Below are 14334 nucleotides of genomic sequence, written 5' to 3'. Positions count from 1 at the left end.
AGCGCTCTCATCACATAGCTGATTGTATTTGTGGAGTATTTTGAAGACCTTGTTTAAAAGCACTTGTGGGATGGTTTGTGGAAATGGCTGTGAGACTGCACACAGTATTCTTGTGCTCTTCTGAACTGCTGTAGTAGGATAGAATACAGTGATGGTAGCAGACCAGTTTACCAGATTGCTCTTGTGGGATTAACTTGGGTACTCTTCATTAAAGGTTATTAAGGAAACTATGAAGTGTTTTGACAGCAGTGTTGTATTTTACAGACAGACAGGTATCAGGAATCAAACTCAAGACCTCATGCTTGCCAGGTAGGCACTGTGCCAATGGGCTAGATCCCAGGCCTCAGTAGCAGTGTTTATATCCTGTCTAGGCTTAGAATTTTAGGTGACATTTTGCAGCCTTTTCTGATTAGGTTTTCTTTCCTGTGGAGTCTGAATCTGGTGTCTATGGTGCTACCCAGCAGAAATACCTAACAAGCCACATGGATTATTTTATTTTGTTTTTTTGAGGCAGGGTCTCCATTAGTTCAGATTGGCAGTTCTCCTGCCTCAGCCTCCTGAGTACTGGGGTTACAGGTCCATGCACGACACCCAACTGTTTTGTTTTGTTTTGTTTTGTTTTGAGTTAGGGTCTTACTCTGTAATTGAACCTGGCCTTGAATTTACTATGTAGCCCTAGTTGCCTTTGAATTCATTGTCATCCTCCGCCTCAGCCTCCTAAGTGCTGGGATTACAAGTATATACCACCATGCCTGGCTTTAACCACTGTTTTTTGGGAGCAGGGGGTACTAAATATCAAACTTAGGACCTTGCACTTGCCAAGCAGGTGCTTCTGCCACTGAGCTATATGCTTGGCCCCTTAACTACATTTAAAGTATACTATCGAGTGGGATTAAGTACGTTCATGGTGTTGCATAGTCATGACCACTGTTTATAGAAGAATATAATCATATAAAGAAATTCTGAAACAGTGAGACACTAACTCCTTATTTTCCCCTCCAACCTGTATTCTGCCTTTTTTTTTTTCCTCTTGTTTTTGAGGCAGGGTCCCTCTGTGTACTTCAGGCTGGCCTTGAATTTACAGCAATCCTTTTACCTCAGCCTCCAGAGCACCACCTCGCCAGGCAGTTCTGCTTCTTGTCTGTTCAGAGTTTTCTTATTCTTTTTGCCACAGATAAGTATAATTAACAGTATTTTTCCTTTTATGTCGGGTTTGTTTTACTTAGCACGGTGTTTTCAAGGTTTATCTGTGTTGTAGCATGTGTCAGACTTCATTGAATTTTTGTGCCTGAATAATAACTTCATTGTGTGTATATATAATTTTTTTGGTGCCAGGAATAAATATATATGTATATATATAATTTTAATAGTATATTTAACTTAATATATCCAAAATTGCATCATATAATCATTGAAATATTAAATTATTTATAATTTAAATAATTATTTTATATAATTATTTTTAATTAAAATATATAACAAGTTAACAGATTTATACACTTTTATATAACATTCTACTAAAATTAAATATTGTATATAAGTAAAACTAAAATATATTAAAATAGTTAATGATAGTCCTAAAGAATAGGCACAAGTTGCACATACAGCAAGGATTAAAAATCCAGGTTATATAGCATTTCCTTTCTGCTTTTTTGGTACCAGTAATCAAACTCAGGACCTGCTGCTTGCCAGGCAGGTGCTTATGCCACTGAGCCTTATCCCTGCTTACAGCCTTCTCTTTTTGTCAAACCTTGCAAAGAATGGGAGCTGTTAAAGGAAGAAATACTTTACTGTGAATTTCTCTTCACTAGAATCTCTGAGGAAAAGGCCCAGGGAGTTTCAACAGGATATTACTCAATTCACAGCTTCTGAAATACAATGCCAACACATAATTTTGTTACTGTTAAGTTTTGTATTGCCGATATGATATCTAAATTTGAGTAGAAGGTTTTGAATGATGGATAGGATTGAAACAAATTTTGTTGGTTCTGTGGGACAGGATAAAAGATGGTTGCCGGAAGCTGTGTTTTCCCTTTCTCCCCCTAGTCATGGGGGTGCTGCTGCATGCCTGAGTGGTGCCGGGCATTCTCCCAGTCCACTCTGGCTGCCAGGGACTAAGGGGGCAATGCGGGCCATAGACGGGCAGTTCCCATCCATCGCAGTCCTTCGGGACGCAGTACTAGTTGGGTTTGTGTCCTACGTCAGTTTTGAAAGTTCACAGGCAGTCCAGTGTCCAGGGGTGGTACAGCCTGGTGGAAAAAGTGAGATAATTTATTCCTTGCCTAAGAAGAGTTGGATTTCTGAAACTTGGAGGTCAGTTGAGTGGGGCTGGCATGTCATTGTAAATATTAGTAACATTGTCTTTAAGGCTGGATAGAGGAGGACCAAATTTTGGGTTTGCCTGTTGCTCACTGGTTGCTTTCTACATGTTGTTACCTTGTATTTTAGGTGCCCTCCCTCCATCGGCCAAGTGGGGATGATCCCTTCTCCCACTCATGCTGGGAATTGAACTCAGAATGCTGACTCACATTCTCCCCTCTTTTTAAACATTTAAAATTTTATTTTACGTGTTTTTTTGTGGTGTGGGGATAGGACCCAGGGGCTCACACATGCCAAGGCTGGCACAGGTGCTCTACCACTGAGGTTTATCTTGAGACCTATTTTTTTAAAGCTTGAGACAGAGTCTAAATTATCCAAGTTGGCTTTGAACTCCTGAGTAGCTGGGATTATAGGCATGTACCATTGTGCTGGATCCCAAGAATGTTTTTATGGAGATAAAGATAAAAGTATGTAATAACTTACTCAATTCAAGGGTTATGCCAGAAGTGGTGGTGATAGCGCGCCTCAGTGGTCCCATTGCTCTGGGATGCTGAGGCAGGAGGATTGCAAGTAAGAGCAATCCAAGGAATTTGTGACTTAGTAGGGCAAAAATATCCAGCCTAAAAAACAAACAAACAAAAAAAGCTAAGATTATAGCTCAGTGTGAAGGTCTTGAACCATAATGTAAAGGAGTCTGAAACACTTGAATTCCATTTGTAAGCTGCAGCCACAGCACTTGGGAAAGAAGCAAATGGTAAAGGAGAACAGGTGTACTGAGGCAATGGAATCTGCAAAAGAGCTGGATTGGAATTCACTGTATGGAATCCTGGCGTTGGACTCATAAACATTCCGGTGACATAGATAGTCTAAGAAAAACATTCTGTACAGAGTGGGAAACGGCCTATGTAGTTTTCTCAGCAGGTTCCAATCAGCCAGTTGGCTTTGCAGAAAGCCAGTAGCCAGGCAGATAGTCTGATTCTAGGACTGAAGCACAAACCCTAGCAAACAAAAGCACCAGCTGAGCCTGGGGCCATTGGTGCTGAAGCAGGCCCTCAGCTGGGTTTTGGAGGCCCTGAGAATGTTGGGGCTGGGCCTGTGACTGAGGGCTGTGAGTGCCAGGAATCTTTCCTCTGTTTGCACTGAGTCAGAGCCAGTGTCTCAAGCCAGATGGCTCCCATGAAGTGAAGGCCGGCATCTTTCAGCTGCTGGAGGATTGGCTGTCTAGAATCACTCATTTCTTGAAGCCTTGGTAGCTGAGGTTTACCTGCATTTCAGAGAAGGAAATGAGACAGAAACCACACAGTGAGAAAGTGGGGAAGTGGGCAGATGATTGACAGACCTTAGGATAAAGTGTCCACGTTTGTCCTGGCACATCTCTCAGATGTTTTTCTGGTTAAAGTATTTTTAAATTGTGAGATTTTTGTGTAGGTGATATATGAAATATGTAGGTATAAAGTATTAATAGAGTAGCCACCTGTAAACCTACACTTTAACACAAGGATACTATCAGTAGTGCAGATACTTGTATGTATTTATATATTTATGTATTTATTGTGATGGGAGTTGAATTAGGGCTTTTGCACTGAGCTGTATCCCTAGCCGTTTTATGATTTTTTATTTTGAGACAGAGTTTTGCTAAGGCACTATGTTATCCAGGTTGGGCTTAAATTTTTGATCCTCTTGCCTCAGCCTCTCTTAAATTCATGGTAGTGCATGCATTTTTTTTCCATTTTATTTATTTAAAGAAACTAATCTCAGCCAGGGATTTAGCTTAGCGACATAAGTGCCTGCCTGGCAAGGGCAAGGTCATGAGTTTGATCCCCAGTACCAAAAAAAGAAAAAATGAAAAGAAAGTCATCTCAGTCCAAATTTCAGATAGAGTTAGGTGTATAGAAAGACAAAACTTGGGTACTTAAGATGTGAAAATATATTGGCTAGTTTAGTTATGAATTGAGAAATATTGAAGACCCATTTTCTTATTAAAATAGATAATAACATGACTAGAAGGAGATTATTACAAAAGAAACAAAAGACTGGAATTTGTCAATGTTATGTTCTTGAGCTGTTTTACATTTGCCTCTGTTTTGGTGACAGTTTTTTGTTTTTGTTTTTGTTTTTTTGAGATAGAGTCTTGCTCTGTAATTCAGGATGGCCTTAAACTCACTGTGTAGCCCAGGCAGACTTTGAACTCTCGGTGGTCTTCCCACCTCAGCCTCCCAAGTGCTGGGCTGTACAGGTGCAATGTGTAGTTCTTCCTGGTTTAACGCCTGGCCATTGGCCATGCAGCTTCCTGAGCACATCTCTTTCCTGTGAGGGGTCTGTCAAGAGAAGACCCGTGCCCAGGCTTTACTTGCAGAGTTGGGTTTCCACCTCGCGTTCCCAGCTGCAGGACCCACTCTCACGTGAAGGGAGCGTGTCTTTCACCAGCACACTTCGCCTATTTTGTAGTAGGGGCTTACTGTTTTATGGGATGCTTGATTAGTAACTCTTAAAGATAGTTATTTTAGTTCACCAATTTGGCAATTTAGCTGTGTTCTGAGTGTCTGCTCTGGGTGGAATTAGAAGGGACAGACTGAATTTAGTTTTAAAAACTGATGTTTTCAGAAATGCCAATTGTACAGCCTCCAAATGGTTTCCTTTTTAATGGTACAACAATGTCAGAAAAATTTAGCTGCTCTCTTTTTTTTCCCCTTCTCTGGTATAACACTCACAATTTCAACAGAACATTGCTTTGACCCTGATTAAACTGTGAATTTTAAAGTGAAAATTGAGATTTTGAAAACTATTTAAAATGGTGTGATGACAGTCTTTTTGTGTAGTGTCCATTTGAAAGCTGTGTAATGAAAACGATGTAATCGTAAGTGGGGCATCCTTAATGTTACTTTTTTAAAAGTCATTTTTAATTACATAATAAGACTTGTAAAAAATTAAAGTGCAAAAAGAGTGAAATATCCCTGACTATAATTATACATCCCGTGTGCATCTCCAGAAACAAGGAAAATCTTTTTCTAATATTATTGAATCTATCCTTCATTTACATTATTGTTTATTTACATATATACATAAATACTTGTGAAACACATATAACAAAAAATGGAATCATTATGTTTTCCAGGCTGTCATTTTTCTTTAGGAAGAATTATGTTTTGCATCTTTTTCTGTCAGTACATGTGGACCTACTTCATTCTTTGCAAGTGCTGTGTTCTGACAATACCATAGTTGACTTATGCTGCTGGCTTGTTATCCATGACTTGCTGTTGTATTTATCATTATGTTGAATATCTTGGTGTGAGTCTCCTAAGCCACATGTGTGTTTTTCTAGTGTAGATTTGGAAGAAGTGGAATTGGTGGATATATCTAGCATTCTCCATGTTTAATTCAATAGAATGTTTGGCACAGCTGGCTAGTGGTGCTTATGGAATGAATTGGGTATTTTCAATGCTGTTAGATGGGGGGGGGGAGGGAGATAGGACAAGCGCCCTTGTAAAACCTATGGTTCTCCACCCTCTATGTGCATCAGAATTACCTGTAGGACTTCCTAGTGATTTATTAGTCTGTGAATGGATACAGCTGACCCTTTCTCGTACATGAGAAATGCTAAATAAAATGAGTATGTCTTGAATTTTCTTATAAGGCCCAAATTTTGCCTGTTTTTCCTATAAAATACTGTGAAATACAGCAGAGACATTTGATTTTTAGACTTACTGTGTTACATGTCTAATAAGCGATAAACAGAGGAGACAGAAAAAAATTTCTTTGGATATAGAGGAGGCAAGATTATACATACTTGGTCTGAATAGGACTACAGTTGTAGAATTGTGTAGTAGCTTGAATAAGTATCAATGATAATATAAGTAAGCAAGGTTCTGTCCCTCACCTCCAGTACTGGGGATTGGACCCCCGATGTGCTGACTTACATCCCAGCTCTTTTCATTATTATTATTATTTTTTAAATTGAATCAGCTCTTGCTATTCCTCAGGCTATCTTGAATTTACAGTCCTGCCATATCAGTTTCCTGAGTGATTGGGATTATATGTGTGGACCACCACACCTGGTTCAAGCTTATTAAAAAATTTGAGGACATTTGGTAGCCGGGCACGATGGCACATGCCTGTAATCCCAGCACTGTAAGAGGATCACCTTGCAGCCTGGGCTACAGAGTGAGAGCCTGTCTCAAAAAACCAACCAAACAAAAAAAGTAGAGATACATATATCATAACTGTTGCGAGCCCAAATCCTATGCATAGACTACATGGACTTAGCTCTCTTTACTACGTTAGTAGCTGTATGAATCTTGGCAAGTTAATTAGTGTTTCTGGAATTCAGTTTGCCTGTCTGTAAAGTGAGGGTAGTGATATTTATAGGGATATGAGAAGATTAAGATTTATTGTAGAGCTGGGTGTGTTGGTTCAAACCTGTGATCCTCAGGAAGCTGAGGTAAGAGGGTCACCATTAGTTGGAAGCCAGCCTGGGCTACATAGTGAGTTCAAGACCAGCCTGAACTACATAGCAGGACCCTTCTTCAAGAAACTACAACAAACTCAAAAAAACCAAATAATTAAAATGCATCACTGTATATATTAAAGCAAATAGAATTATATGGGGCACATTCTGACTGGTTGTCAGTATTATTTCTGTTTATTACAATTACAGTTATTAAAAATTTTTGGGTGGTACCTGGAATGGAACTAAGGGCTTTCACACTGAGCCATGTCCAAAGCCCCTTCTTTATTTTGCACCAAGGTCTTGCTGAGTTGTTCAGGCTGGGTCCATCCTCATGTTTTTATCTTTAGACATTATTTCATGTTTAAAATACTGTTTTTATGTGATTGGAAACTCAACATATGGCTAAAAATGATAATGATGAAGATGTGAGTTCTGGAATATTGATTCAAGGTCACCTTGATAAAACGAAGCTCAGACTTGTTTTCTGTGTGTTTTAGGCTCTGTATGTTGATTTTTGCTTATTAAAACAGAGAACTTGTTGGCACACAATTGTAACCTGCCACTTTGGGAGGTCAAGCCAAGAGTATCTTGAGTTTAAGCCCAGTCTGGGCAGGTCAGTGCTTTAGCAAGACCCTGCCTCAGCACAAGTAACGGGAAGAGCTGTGGGCGTAGCTCAGTGCCGAGGCCCTGCCTTGGCTCCCTGTACCACAAGCAACAATAACAACAACAACAAATTGCGAATTAGTTCAGATATCCTATTTATGTTCTTAGTACAACCCCAAAGACAGTGAGACTACAATAAAATAGGCCCTGTCTGTTTTGCCATAGTATCTGTGGTACTTTATAACATTTTGTAGAAGCAACAAAGCTTTGAAAATAGATTTTACTATTGCTTGCCTCTGTGAGAGATTCATTTTTTAAAGTATAGAAATAAGGCACAACTGATAATTGAGGTGACAATTTTAGGGTTTACAAACAAGAGAAATGATAATTGGCAAAGTTTCTGAGGGATATTGTGTGGGTGTACAGACACAAAATGAAGTGTGGTAAGTTGACAGACTTATAAATAGTTCCATGAAATTTAATATTTTCCAAAAGCATGTAATTTTTAAAATTTGCTTTTAAATTTTAGTCACTTGTTGAACCTTTTAATTTTACTGTTTTTATAACCCTATGCTAAACCAGCATAGAAATTCCTCTGCTTATATCTCTGCTTTCATTTTCTACCAGTACTTTCTTAACTGAGCTAATAAAACAAGTGTGGCACGTGCTTGTAATCCCAGCATTCAGGAGGCTGAGGCAGGAGGATTGCCGAGAGATCAAAGCCATCCTGGACTACATCGTGATTTCAAAGCAAGCCTAAACTACATAGTGAAACCCTGACTCACAAAACCCCAAACCAGACCAAAACGACAACAGCCAAAAACCGTAAGTGGTATACATGAAAATTTTTGTGCTAGGAGAGGGCTTAATCCACTTTTCTTCATCTGGCCAAGTCCTTCAGATTCTCATAGTCAAGCCCAGCTGCCCTTCTTTTTTTTGAGACGGGTCTCACTATGTAGTTCAGGCTGGCTTTGAACTTACTAGTCCAGGCTGACTTCCCATTCACAAGGATCTTTCTTCCTCAGCCTCCCTAGTACTGATGTCACAGGTGTGTGCCATTGAGCTTGGCCCAGCCGCCCTCTTGATTTTCCTTTCTCCTGTCAAAGTGGTCTTGTTCCCCTGCAGGCTGCAAGACAGAGCTAGACCCCTGAGATTCTCAACTGGCCTGGTCACGTACCTAGTTCTGGAAATTTTTTCTAAGTTGAGAAAAACATTGAAATAAGTTGTCAACACTTTAAATTCCACAATTATAACTCACTAGTTTTTAGCAGTCACAATATTGTACTGTCATTACCATTATATAATTCCAGAACATGTCATTAATTCAAAAAGAAACTTCTCTGTGTTAGCAGATTCCCAGCCCTTGCTCCACCCTGTGGCCTTTGGCAGCTACTTACCTACTTTGCCCCTTTGAGTTTCCCTGTCCTGGACCTTTTGTGTAGATGGAGCCATGTGTTTTGTTTCTAACTTCTCTAACTTAGCATAATGTTTTTCTAGTTCATCCAGGTAGTGGCCTGGCATTGCACTTCATTTCTTTTATGTATAGCTATACTACATTGTGTTTATCATCATCAGTTGGTGAACATGTATTTTTGTTTTTATGCATTTTGATTATTGTGGGTGTCCCAGTGATGAACATGCTTGTACAAGTTTTTGTTATCGTGAGTATACCCCTAAGAGTGAAATTGTTGGGTCATGATAACTCTCTGTCAAGCTCTCAGAAGGAACTGCCAGGCTGTTTCTAAGCCACCGCACTGTTTTGCATTTTACTCAGCAGTGCACAAGGTCCCTGAAGTGTGGGTGTTCTGTTGTCTTTTTAGTTGCATTCTTCCTGGTCGGTGTGAAGTAATATTTTATTCTTTTGATTTGCATTCCCTAATGACAAATGCTGTTGAGCATCTTTTCATATATCCCACTTTTTTGGGAAAATATATGTAAATCCTTTGCCCACTTTTTTGGGGGGTGGGGGTACAAGGGATCTGAACTCACAGCTTCGTGCTTGCCAGGCAGGTGCTTGTCATGCTGAACTAAATCCCTGGCCCTGCCCACTTTTAAATTGGTTTGTTTTTTGTTACTTTTAATTGTTGAGTTGTAAGAGTTCTTTATTTGCTTTGGGTGCTAGACACTTAGCAGATATGTTTTGCAAATTTTTTTCTCTCATTTTTGGATTTTGATAATACATTTTGCTGCACAAAAGCTTTGCATTTTTATTGTTTATTGTGCTTGTTATTTTTAAGGTCTAGCCAAATCAAAGGTTGTGAAGTTCTATACTTGCTTCTTCCTTTAGAGTTTTCCAGTTTTAGCTTTTTGATCCATTTTTAGTAAACTTTTGAGTATGGCGTGAGCAGGAGTTCCGCAGATGCATGTTTAGTTGCTTTATACCATTTGTTGAAGAGACTGTTTTCCCATGGAATGATTTTGGCACACTTGTTGAAAAATCAGTTGACTGTTCCGTGTGGTTCTATTTCAGGACTTTCAGTTCTACTCCTGTGATACAACTGTCTGTCCTTAGGCTACTTTCACACTTATTTTGAATACTATAGCTTTGTAGTATGTTTTGAAGTTAGTCAATGACAATGTTCCAGTTTCATTTTTTTTTCAAGATTGTTTTGATTAGTTAGTATCCTATATTTCCATATGAATTTTAGGACCATTTCAAGGGGGCAGAAAGACACTTGAGATTTTGATATGCATTTAAATCTATCAATTTGAATAGTGTTTTCTTAATATTTTTAATCTTACAGTATACAATCACTTAACTATATTCCCATTTAGGTAGGTCACATGTTTCATTTGTTTTTTGAGATAAGGTCTCACTGATCTTGAACTCACTGTGTAGACCCTGCTGGTTTTGAACTCACAGCAATCCTGCCTCACACCACCATGCCCAGCTTACCTTTTTCGTTTTGATGCTATAATAGTTGGAGTTGTTTGACTTGAGAATCCTGTGCAGATATCTGGATTTTTGTCTTTTGTCTGTTTGTTTTTGTCAGGACCTCACTATATTACCCAACCTGGTCCTGGGCTCAGTTGATCCTTCTGCTTTAGCTGGCTTAATAGCTGAGAATTCAGGGCCACAATACCATTTGAGCAAATTTCTCCTGTTTTCAGATCTTCAGTTACCACATATGTTTGAATGGAAATTATATTTAGGAACTTGTCTGGTCACAGCTGTTGCCAGAATTAAATGAGTTCACGTAAAAGACTGAAGCCTAATGGTTCAAGTAAAATTAATCAGATTCTCTATTTTTATGACCCTCACCACCTACCCAAGGTAGCACCTACCTTCTAACCTATTGGTACTGAGGAAATGTAGGAGGGAAAAAATTAGGCTATTATTTCATCAGTTTTCTTCAAGGTCTTAAAGTTAATATGAATTGGAATTTAGCAATACTTATTTTTCCTTAGGCCTTATAAACAAGTGTATTTTGATACAGCTTGTTTTCTTATACTTGTAAATAGTCTTGGACAAAAGTTTTGCAATATCTGGGCCTAGTGAAGTCAGTTTTTGAGATTTTTTTTGAGACTGGCTTGTCAAAGGAGTTGAAAAGCAGGCATTCTTTCCTTTGAATTCAGTTTGCTTGTTTATTTTTCTTTGTGGTATTGGAGATCCAACCTAGAGTCTTGTCCATGCTCTACCACTGAGTTATATACCCTTAGCCCCACCATCTTTTATATGCAAAAACTGTAAATAAAATTAAAGTTATCTTAATTTATGACCATGAGTCACAGTATTAGAGAACAAAGTAATTGTGGTTGTGTGTTAATATCTCATGTGATAAAGCTATGTGTATGTGAGGATTTAAAATGCTTCCTTTTTTCTGGGACATCTGTAATTTCTAAAATTTTTATGCTGTTTCAAAAAATACAAATGATAATTTGTGAGAGTGACAGAAAATTTCACCATGTGTTGAAGAGAGCATTGGCTGTCACGTTGAGTGTAACAGTTCCCAGTTATCTGAGAACTTAGGTTACTTCCTTGCCTTGCCAACAGTCAGGGTCAGAGTGTTGAGAGGCTGGATTAACTATTAATGATACCTCACAGTGGTGAGAAACCTCTAACAGTTTTCAGGGATTAGTGTCATTACGTTTCATGGCTAATGGAGAGCCACCCCAGTCAGGCTAAGAAAGCTAGCAATTTACACTTTCAATACATTTTTTTGTATTTAGTTCCTGAAACTTCACAGTATCCCAAAACACTTGTAAGAAGTTGTCTGATGAAGTGCAGAAATTTTAGGGTGTTCAGGCTGAACGGTTGGGTTCTGGGCTGGTGGAGCCAGCCTGAGCAGGTGTCTTTTGTAGGTGGCTTTCTGCCACACTCATGGGGCTGGGTGTGAGGGAGGTTAGGGATCTTAATCTGGGAGGACCTGACTCAGTTTTCTTTGGTTAGAAATTGTCTTTAAATAATAATTTAAAAAGTGACCCCAAAATTTTTCCTCTAGTAAACAAAGTTTCTGTTAAGTGGCACAGGAACTGCCTGGGAAGTTCTAAACAGAAACCTAACCAGTGTGAGGAGGGCTCCCTTTTGGAATTAACAGCGGGAGGAAAGTTGATACTAGAAAAAGGCTACTTGTAAGCTAAGTGGTGACAGTAGGAATTTATTTTAAAAAACGAAATACAAATCTGAAGGTAATTCTTAATGAAATTTAAATTGTAATATGCAAAGAATGTATCAAGGGTGATCTCTTTTGGGGATTATTTTCATACCAAATGAAGTCAAGTTGTATAATAACATTGCTACCTTTGAGGTTCTGATGAAGTCCTAAGGAGCAGTTTTGCGGTTTACTTAAGGGTTCTGTTTTTTTTTTTGGTCTTTTGTCTTTTTCGTTTTTACCAGTACCAGGGATTGAACTCACGACTGTCTGCTTACAATGCAGGCATTTGTGCCGCTGAGCTAAATCCCCAGCCCCAAGGGTTCTGTTTTTTTTTTTTTTTTGTTTTGCTATCCAATAATCATTTTTGAGGCCCTTAGTTTATTATTTTCCTGATTGACTTTCCTCTTCAGTTACTACCTAACTTCTGGTCTCATGTTTCAGTGAGTTGTTGACATTCTAGTATCTTTTATCAGTTTTATCAAATCTTAAGTCATTTATGGGTTTTCAGTTTTCATTTTGTTCTACACTTGCATTTTGTTGAATTACTGAAATGTGTGGGACTGACAAAGAATGGTTTTGAAGGACAGGAATAGAAATTAGTGACAATCAGGGACAGTTGTTTCAATTCTTTGCTTATTAATGATTTTTTTTTTTTTTTTTTTGGTACCAGGGATTGAATTTAACCTGGAGCTTGCCAGGTAGGCACTCACGCTGCTGAGCTAAATCCCTGGCCCTTAATGATTGTTTTAATGTTTGCCCATGTTTTACTTTTCTATATATTGTCATAATAGAGACTTTAGCAAATAAATGATCAACACTGGGATATCAAGGATACTCTTTTAGGTTAGTCTGGCTTAATTTCTTCCTATCTCAGAGATCTTATCAATCCCCTGAGTTTCAAGTCAGGACCTCAATACTTGGCCATCAGAGATTGTCAGGAGAGCCAGGACAGCCTCTGTAGTCCTTTTACATTTTAGTGGGAGCCCCTACAAAGATCACCCAAGGCTTAAGAGGCAGCAAGATAGTAGACTCTAAACGTGCATCCAGAGACAGTAGAACTGTGAACGTGTGAAATGGAAAGGGAAGTGGTTAATTGGTAACGACAGGAAAAATGGAATTGGAATCAAGTGATACCCCCAGCATGGTGAAATGTAATGGTAGAGAACGAGCTTACTGAGTGCCTGGTTTTATAACCATATTTTAAGAACTAGTCTACTCAAGATGATTCTGGTTCTGAGGCCTGCTGAGGCCTCTTCCTGTTACCATCTAGATAACTTGTTTTATACTCTATCATCTCGAGGTGACCTCAGTACACACTTACTCTTTCTAGCTTAAGTGGCTCCACATAAATATGAGGCAGCAATTAATATCTTTAATAAACTAAGTTTATTGGTACATTTTAGGTACACATAATGATCACATTCATCATAGTGTAATGTTGACTGTTGGTTTGTCATAGATGGTTTTTATCAGATGGATTTAATCAGTTTTCCTTAGGGTTTTATCATGAATGGATGTTTGATTTCATCAAATGCTCCACATGAATATAAGGCAGAGATTAATATTTAAACATTCCTATGTACACCCCAAATAAAATCAGGTTTGTGAATGATTACATAATGAATATATATACTAAATGATAAGAAAAATTAAATTATCTTCAGAATTTAGGTAGAACTTACCTGCTTAGATACTGTATTTTTAAATATCTGTGTCATGAAATTTGGAGTCCTTAAAGCTGAACTTCTAATGCTGGAAATGACAAAGGAGCACATCATGTGTATGACATCCTGTTTGTTCTGCTGCCTTTTTTTTTTAAAATGGGAATTGAACTCAAGAACTTGTGCTTTTGAGGCCAGCACTTATGCCACTGAATTATAGCCCCAGCCTCTTTTTAAATTTTTTAAAAAAATTTTCCAAGTGTAATAATTGACTATAATGTTGTAAGACTTTTTTGGTGGGGGGTTGTCTTTTTGAGACAGGGTCTTGCTATACATTCAGGCTTGCCTTGAATTCACTTTGTAGCCTAGGCTGATTTCAGATTCACAATGATTCTCTTGCTTTAGCCTCCCAAGTACTGGGATTACAGTCATGTGCCATGATGCTGGGCTTGCTGCCATCATTCTTAAGAGTCAAGTGGAATCAGGGCTGTATTATTTGAGTCACCTCTGTTATTGGACTTTACCTGACAACAGTTATTGGTAATCTGCTCTTGATCAGGGTTCTTGGGCAGTGGATATTAGACCTAAGTATTCCAGAAATCTGAAACCTACTTATTTAAGATTGGAAAAGGCAATAGAAATAGAAGGGCATTAACTAAAAAGTTTATTTTTTCTAGAAAGAATTTTAACATCTTTTAAGGTGTGAATG

The 14334-nt window shown here is 38.4% G+C and overlaps 1 protein-coding gene across 13 annotated transcripts in view; it reads left to right on the top strand.

The window, feature by feature from the left end:
* Srpk2 (SRSF protein kinase 2) overlaps positions 1–14334 on the top strand; it is a 225596-nt gene that overhangs the window by 77459 nt on the left and 133803 nt on the right. Inside the window, exon 3 of one of the 13 annotated variants that reach the window (XM_063237940.1) lies at positions 12635–12662. The exons of the other annotated variants lie outside the window; for them this stretch is intronic. The gene's annotated coding sequence lies outside the window, so the exon portion shown is untranslated. The remainder of the gene's footprint in view (positions 1–12634; positions 12663–14334) is intronic. 13 annotated transcript variants of the gene reach the window in all.

This window comes from Cavia porcellus, unplaced genomic scaffold (genome assembly GCF_034190915.1).
Source record: "Cavia porcellus strain 051 isolate PalLab524CR breed Dunkin Hartley unplaced genomic scaffold, mCavPor4.1 scaffold_2, whole genome shotgun sequence".
Taxonomy (NCBI): domain Eukaryota; kingdom Metazoa; phylum Chordata; class Mammalia; order Rodentia; family Caviidae; genus Cavia; species Cavia porcellus.
The sequence above is the reverse complement of the archived record's forward strand: the minus strand, read 5'-3'. Positions and strand labels throughout refer to the sequence as shown.